The 7,629-nt window shown below is 51.4% G+C and overlaps 1 protein-coding gene across 5 annotated transcripts in view; it reads left to right on the top strand.

Annotated features, from left to right (window-relative positions):
• Window positions 1–3,804: 3,804 nt before the first annotated feature.
• DCAF4 (DDB1 and CUL4 associated factor 4) overlaps window positions 3,805–7,629 on the top strand; it is a 38,241-nt gene continuing 34,416 nt past the window's right edge. Inside the window, exon 1 of one of the 5 annotated variants that reach the window (XM_017528728.2) lies at window positions 3,805–4,008. The gene's annotated coding sequence lies outside the window, so the exon portion shown is untranslated. The remainder of the gene's footprint in view (window positions 4,009–7,629) is intronic. The other 4 variants (XM_017528733.2, XM_017528727.2, XM_017528726.2 and 1 more) reach the window with 4 other exon arrangements.

Below are 7,629 nucleotides of genomic sequence, written 5' to 3'. Positions count from 1 at the left end.
TGCAGTAGTGAGATCTCAGCTCACTGCAGCTTCCACCTCCCAGGTTCGAGTGATTCTCCTGCCTCAGCCTCCTGAGTAGCTGGGATTACAGGCACCCACCACCACACCTGGCTAATTTTTGTATTTTTAGTAGTGTCGGGGTTTCATCATATTGGCCAGGCTGGTCTCAAACTACTGACCTCAAGTGATCTGCCTATCCCAGCCTCCCTCCTAAAGTGCTGGGATTACAGGCATGAGCCACCATGCCCAGCCTATTATGCATTATTAACTGTTATATTGATCAGGTTGTTAAACAGCTAAAACTAATATTTTAGAGGCAAAATCTTGTCCTCAAGTTTATGCGTTCCAACATCTTATGTATTAAGTTATTGAGACCAGATCCTTGGAAACTATCTACCCAAGTACACAAAACACCAGATCAGTTAATTATTGAGACATGTAACTTCCTGATGTCTAGAATATTCTTGCCCATTACCCAGGGTTCCCTCTTTTCCAAAATCATGATAATGGAGTCAGTCATCAGGATTTTGGTGAACATGTAATCATACAAAGAGGTGTAGAGAATTTTGTTGGGTATTTCATTAGGTTAGGAAAGGAACTAGAGAATTATTCTAGATAAAGATTTTTGGTGGCCAAGGCACTCACTTGAATACTGATGAAAGTGAGTGCTCCTTTTTCTAGGCTCTGGATGCACTGTTATGTGGCCCACCATGGGCATGCTAATTACATTTCTCTTGTATTGATTTTATTTCGGATTAGTCTCCATGATGAAATTTGGCAGGCATCCTAGTTCCTGTGGCAACTTATGTACAAGTCACCTCTTAAAATGGCCAACTCCTGTTGGATGCAGTGGCTCATGCCTGTAATCTCAACACTTTGGGAGCCTGGGCAGGAAGATCACTTGAGCCCAGGCGTTCGAGATCAGTCTGGGCAATATAGCAAGGCCCTGTCTCTACAAGAAAAAAAGTTTTGTTTTGTTTTGTTTTGTTTTTTAAAAAAAGGTCAACTCTTGCAGTTGATTTAAATAAATGTTGATTTGTTTAAATTAACATTTATATTTTCTATTTTGAAGGATGGGAAGATGTGGGGATGGCTAATGGGTACAAAAACACAGTTTGAAAGAATGAAAAAGATCTAGTATTTGAAGCCTGGGCACGGTGGTTCATGCCTGTAATCCCAGAACTTTGGGAGGCCAAGGCAGGCAGATCACCTGACGTCAGGAGTTCGAGACCAGCCTGGCCAACATGGTGAAACTCTGTTTCTACTATAAATACAAAAAATTAGCTGGATCTGGTGGCAGGCGCCTGTCATCTCAGCTACTTGGGAGGCTGAAAGAATTGCCCATTACCCAGGGCTCCCTCTTTCCCAAAATCATAATGGAGTCAGTCATCAGCAGTTTAGTGAACATGTAATCATACAAAGAGGTATAGAGAGTTTTGCGGAAGGCGGTGGCTCACGCCTGTAATCCCAACATTTTGGGAAGCCAAGGTGGGCAGATCACTTGAGCTCACAAGTTCAAGACCAGCCTGGGCAACATAGAGAGATCCCCATCTCTACAAAAAATAGAAAACTTAGTGGGTGTGGTGATATGCACCCATGGTCCCAGCTACTTGAGGGGCTGAAGTGAGAGGATTGCTTGAGCCTGGAAGGCGGAGGTTGCAGTGATCTGAGATCACCACTACATTCCAGCCTGGGTGACAGAGCGAGACGCTGTCTCAAAAACAAAACAGAAAACTTACTAGATAGTCACAAACACTGGACTGTGCCTGATTATTTTTTTAAAATGGGCACTGTGCACCAAGTCCTGGGTGAGGTACTCTATCATCAGAGCTTACTCCTTACCACCTTCCTCAGTAGGTGTCTTACCTGTGAAGAAACTGAGGTTGAAATGCCTAATGACTTGCCCAATGCCCAGCAAGCTTCCTTTGTGCACTGATTTGCAAACATTCTTTAATCTTTTCTCTGTGTGTGTTGCAGGCCCCAAGGTATATCTCATGCATACCTCACTATCCCTTCCATGGACATTCAACAGAGCCTGCTGGCCAGCTGCCAGCCGCTCATTCCCTCAGCAAGCCCATGCCAAGTCCCCCTGCTACCTTCCTCCAGTGTTACCCCCCTCTTCCGTGGAGAAGCCAGCTTGACTCCTCCCCCAGAGTTCACATCTGGCTGACTCTCCCTCTGAATCCTGCCTCCCAACTGCACCTCCCTTCCATCCTGGCTACCTTCACCCTGGTTTGGCCCTAACTACCTTTCACAAAGACTGTTGCTGCAATAAATTCCTTTGGGGTCTCCCAGTTGACTTCCACAATCTTTTCTTCCCAAACGCCTACATGGTGATTTCCCAGAAGCACAGCTCTAGGCCTGTCACTTCCCAACTCTCAAACTCTCAGAGCCTCCCATTGTCTACTTTTTTTTTTTCCAAGACAGTGTCTTGCTCTGTCATCCAGACTGGAGTGCAATGGTAGAATCTCCGCTCACTGCAACCTCTGCCTCCCGGGTTCAAGCCATTCTCCTACCTCAGCCTCCCAAGTAAGTGGGATTACAGGCACCGGCCACCACACCTAGTTAATTTTTTGTATTTTTAGTAGAGACGGGGTTTTGCCAGTTTGGCCAGGCTGGTCCCGAACTCCTGGCCTCCCAAAGTGCTGGGATTACAGGCATGAGCCACTGCGCCAGGCCTGACTATTCTTTCCCTGTCAATTCCTGCGGCAACAAGCCCCAACCCACCCTGCAGGAGCTTTGCTTCCAAGATTCCCCTCCCATCCAGCCAGCTTGAACCAGCCTCTAGCCCCGTTGTTCCTTCAGCTAGGATTTCTCTCTGCCTTCTCTTCAAGGCCGCTCAAGCTTCATGAAGCGGTCCTTTATTCTGACTATACCCACTTCTCTCATTTTCCCCATCACCCCACTCCACACGCTGTACTTATCTACAAACTCCTCAGAGCCAGGAGTTGAGCCTGAAATCCTCGCTTCCTCGTTATGGGCTGAAATGACTTCACACAGCGTGCAATGGATGAACCCCATCGCCTGCTTTAAAACGGGTCCAGCCACGGGCAGGGGCCTGGGTTATGGAGCCGCATGACGCCCCAGGCCTGCTGCTGGACCCCACCAAGCCTGGCTCTGTGAACTCAGGTGTCCTCACAAACTGTCTCTTCGGGCCACCAGCCCATCAGAGGCTTCTGTTTTCCTTTCAGAAGATCTCACAACCGTCAGCTGATACCCGGGACAGGCACAGCACACATAGGTCATTCTAGAAATACTGGTGGTGTGAACAAACTCCGAGCTGGAGAGGACTGGGGAATGATAGATCAGATTCCTTCTCTCAACATGAGAAATCAAGGCACAGAGAAGGGAAGAGATTCGCCCTAGGTGCCACAGCAAACAGCAGCAGTACTGGAGCCAGCACCGAGGACTCTTAGTTCTATGGTCAGGGATGGCTCCACTACATCTTGAATCCCGCAGACCCAGGGCAGCGGTCTCCGCCGCCTGAGGCCATTGCCGAAGACATCACCGCCTGTCGTAACATCACGTTACTTCTGTCCCTCGCCTCAGACTCCTTCGCTCTTTCCACCACAGCGAGAGGACTTCTCCAGGGCCGGATCAGCCTTCAGAGAGAGGAGGACACGGCGGCTCAGGAAAGGGACTCCCGACAGTTCCGCGCTCAGAGAGCAGCCCCCCGGCCCCGCCCCCACGTGCGCCTTGCCCCGCCCCTAAGCGCTCCCGGCCCCGCCTCCACGTTCATCGGGCCCTGACAGGCTAGGCCTGGGAGGAGCCGAAGCCCTAATCCCCGCCTTCTCCGTATGATCTCTCCTATTGACGTTGATAGACAAAAGCCGCGTCCAGTGAGAAAAAAAGGAAGGCCTCTATAGCCCTATCGGCTACTACAACACCGAAGACGGATCCACCTAACTGGCTGACGCTACACCTTGGTCTTTCCGGGTCCTTGCACATGTTGACCCAACTCCTGCAGAGCTAAGGCCGAGGGGGATTCGGAAGGAAACCTCTGAACAGGTAAGCCTGTGCTGCCTGGGGTGACTATTGGCGTCGGTTCGAGGGCTGCCGCTTTCCCGCTGCAGAGCTCAGGGTGGGAGACCGGCGCAGCTAGGAAGGCTGGGGAAAGGGGCGGGGAGGGGCGAGCACGTGGAATGCCAGCACTACCGGGCCTGGGTGGCAACTGGGCCGGCGCACTCTGCCCGTTCGGGGGCGCGGTGTTCTGGGGCGCGTAGGGCCCTCCGGCCGGATCAACACTGCAGCCGTAAACACGCAGGGAGGGCACCCCGAGTGTCGCCCCTGACGGCGTTTCTCTAAGCCCTGATGCCGGAGGCCTCACCCGACACCTGGCGGTGGCTGGGCTGCGAGCCCTGCGGCGGTGAATGTTCAGGTCAGCATAACAGCTAAGGCGTGACCGACGCTTACGAAGTGGCCGGCCCTGTGCTGGCGGCTTCACAGCGACTGACTTTTCCCAGCACCAGCCCTATGTGTGCTTGTCAGAAGCAGGAAGGGGTGCACTTTGGTTGTCCGTGGGGGTAGCGCACGAACTAGCAAGTGGTGGGGCCTGCATTAGGTCCTCGCCTCCACTCTGAGATGTGTGTTAGCGAGAAAGCCAGCTCTTCCACACCTCACGGGCTTCCCGGGGACTTCAGAAACCATGACACCTTTCACCATGGTGGTCTACAGACATTGTCTTGTGACCCCAGCAGCGCAACCAGAAGTAAAGAAAACTGAGGGTACAGGTTTCTAGAGGAAAGAATTCCAAAGTCCCAAACTCTGGTTTTAAATAACCATGGAAATTAGAGTTGATGTGGTGTCCTGTGGGTAACCAGGCCTGGGAGTCCTACCAACAGAGGTGGAATCCCTGTTCCACCATTTAACTTATGCTGGATAGGGTACCTAGCCCTCTAAGCCTCAGTTTCCTCATTTGTAAAATAGGGTTGAAAATACCAACTCAGGTCCCGTGCAGTGGCTCGGGCCTGTAATCCTAGCACTTTGGGAGGCTAAGGAAGGCGGATCATGACGTCAGGAGATCGAGACCATCCTGGCTAACATGGTGAAACCCCCATCTCTACTAAAAATACAAAAAGTGAGCCAGATGTGGTGGTGGGCAGTTGTAATCCCAGCTACTCGAGAGGCTGAGGAGGAGAATCCCTTGAACCCAGGAGGCAGAGGTTGCAGTGAGCCGAGATAGCACCATTGCACTGCATCCTGGGAGACAGAGGGAGACTCCTTCTCAAAAAAAAAACAACAGCAGCAACTCAATTTGGGCGTTAATACAAAGCCAGCTGCCTGAAGTATTTCTTAAAGGTTACCAGAAGACATTGTTGTTTTTTAAATCAGCCGTTTAAAATGTTGTTGTTTTACAGTAAACAACTCCTAACTGAATGGTTTTTAGAGACAGGGCCGCCCTTTCGCCCAGGCCGGAGTGCAGTGGCCCCCGACCATGGCTCACTGCAGCCTGGATCTTCTGGCTTTTTTTTTTTTTTTTTTTTTTTTTTTTTTTTTTTTTTTTTTGAGACGGAGTTTCACTCTTGTTACCCAGGCTGGAATGCAACGGCGCGATCTCGGCTCACCGCAACCTCTGCCTCCCGGGTTCAGGCAATTCTCCTGCCCCAGCCTCCTGAGTCGCTGGGATTACAGGCACGCGCCACCATGCCCAGCTAATTTTTTGTATTTTTAGTAGAGACGGGGTTTCACCATGTTGATCAGGATGGTCTCGATCTCTTGACCTCGTGATCCACCCGCCTCGGCCTCCCAAAGTGCTGGGATTACAGGCTTGAGCCACCGCGCCCGGCGGATCTTTTGGCTTTAAGTGATCCTCCCACCTCTGCCTCCCGAGTAGCTGGGACTGCTGGGAATACAGGCACGCTCCATCACACCCAGCTAATTTTTTAAATTATTTGTAGAGACAAGTGTCTCACTGTGTTGCCCAGGCTGGTCTCAAACTCATGGGGTCAAGCTATCCTCCCACCTCGGTCTCCCAAAGTGCTGGGATTAGAGGTGAAAGCCACCACCCGGGCTGTAGAAGCCACTTTGTATTCAGCTTTACAAACCTGTGGCATTAACATTTTGCACTCTACAGCTCGCTAGTCTACAGACTTTTTTCTTTTTTTGAGACAGAGTTGCTCTGTCGCCAGGCTTGAGTGCAGTGGTGTGATCTCGGCTCACTCCGCCCCCCGGGCTCAAGCGATTTTCCTGCCTCAACCTCCCGAGTAGCTGGGGCTACAGGCGCGTGCATCACCAGGCCCAGCTAATTTTTGTATTTTTAGTAGAGTTGGGGTTTCACCATGTTGGCCAGGATGGTTTCGATTTCTTGACCTCGTGATCCGCCCGCCTCGGGCTCCCAAAGTGCTGGGATTACAGGTATGAGCCAGACTCTTAGAGAATTGGCTATCTAGGATATTTCTCTTTCTAACTAATACAGCATGATGTAGTAAGCACTCTTTTTTGATATATATAGTTCACGTATCTAAAATTCAGCTTTTAAAATGTGTTCAATCCTGTGGGTTTAGTGTTATTATTATTGGCAAGATTGTGCAACCATCACCACTGGCTAATTCTGGAACATTATCATCCGCCCAAGAAGCAACCCTGTGGCCCCAGGACTCCCCAGAGTCTCTGAGCCCCCGGTTATTGGGCTCCAGTCCAGGGCCCCTAACCATGTGCTAAACAAGATGGTAAGGCTCAGCCTGGAAACCAGGACAGCTCTGAGACCCCCAAACCGGAGAGCCCAGTTGGGAGGTGGATCCTCTTCCCCATTGAGCTTTGGCATGCTGAGGCTGGACTGTACCCCTGTGCTGTCGGGCCTACCTCCCGGGGGAAGACAAAGCCAGCCTCCACGCTCGGCTCCCGGGCTGGCCGGTGGCGAAGCACAGGCGACCCGCACACACCCGCAAGCCCGCAAGCACTGACGGCGTGGAAGCCCGCGGCTGCCCCCTACTGGGTGTAGCGCGCCCCTCCCACCCCCAGCCTTCTCTGGGCGTGCGCTTTGGGCCTGTTGAGGCCAGGCATGGAATGGGGCACTGGGGGCGGGGAAAGTGCCTGTAATTCCGGAAGCTGCGGGCTCCCAATCCCGACAGCATTTTGGAGACTGCAAAAATGAGTGCCGCTTTTGTGTGGAAAACTGCTAGGCTGCGAGAGAAAGCCAACCTCGTGCACGGACCTTTATAGAGGGTGGTCCACATATTCTGTACAATACATACTCAGACGCTGGGCGCATACTATCTCTGTGTTAAACCTCAGAATGGCTGCCGCCCGCGTAATGGCTGACGCCTGTCATCCCAACACTGCGCCAAGGTGGGAGGATCGCTGGAGGCCAGAAATTCGAGACCAACCTGGACAATAAAGCGAGACCTCGTCTCTAGAAAAACATTTTCAAAATTAGCCGGGTGTGGTGGTGCGTGCCTGTAGTCCCGGCTACTCCGAGGTTGAGGCAGGAGGACTGCTTGAGCCCGGGAGATGGAGATTGCCATGAACAGAGATTGCCCCACTGCACTCCACCAAATGGGGGGTAGGAGGGAATAAGTAAATAAAATTAAAGTGATATCCCCCTGTGGCTTTGCTTTGCATCTACCTAAGGACTAATGATGTTGAGTATCTTTTCATGTGCCAATTGGCTATTTGTGTAACTTTTTTTTT

The sequence above is a fragment of the Cebus imitator genome, unplaced genomic scaffold (assembly GCF_001604975.1).
Source record: "Cebus imitator isolate Cc_AM_T3 unplaced genomic scaffold, Cebus_imitator-1.0 Scaffold54, whole genome shotgun sequence".
In the NCBI taxonomy this organism is placed as follows: Eukaryota; Metazoa; Chordata; class Mammalia; order Primates; family Cebidae; genus Cebus; species Cebus imitator.
This window is presented reverse-complemented; position numbering and strand designations above follow the sequence as displayed.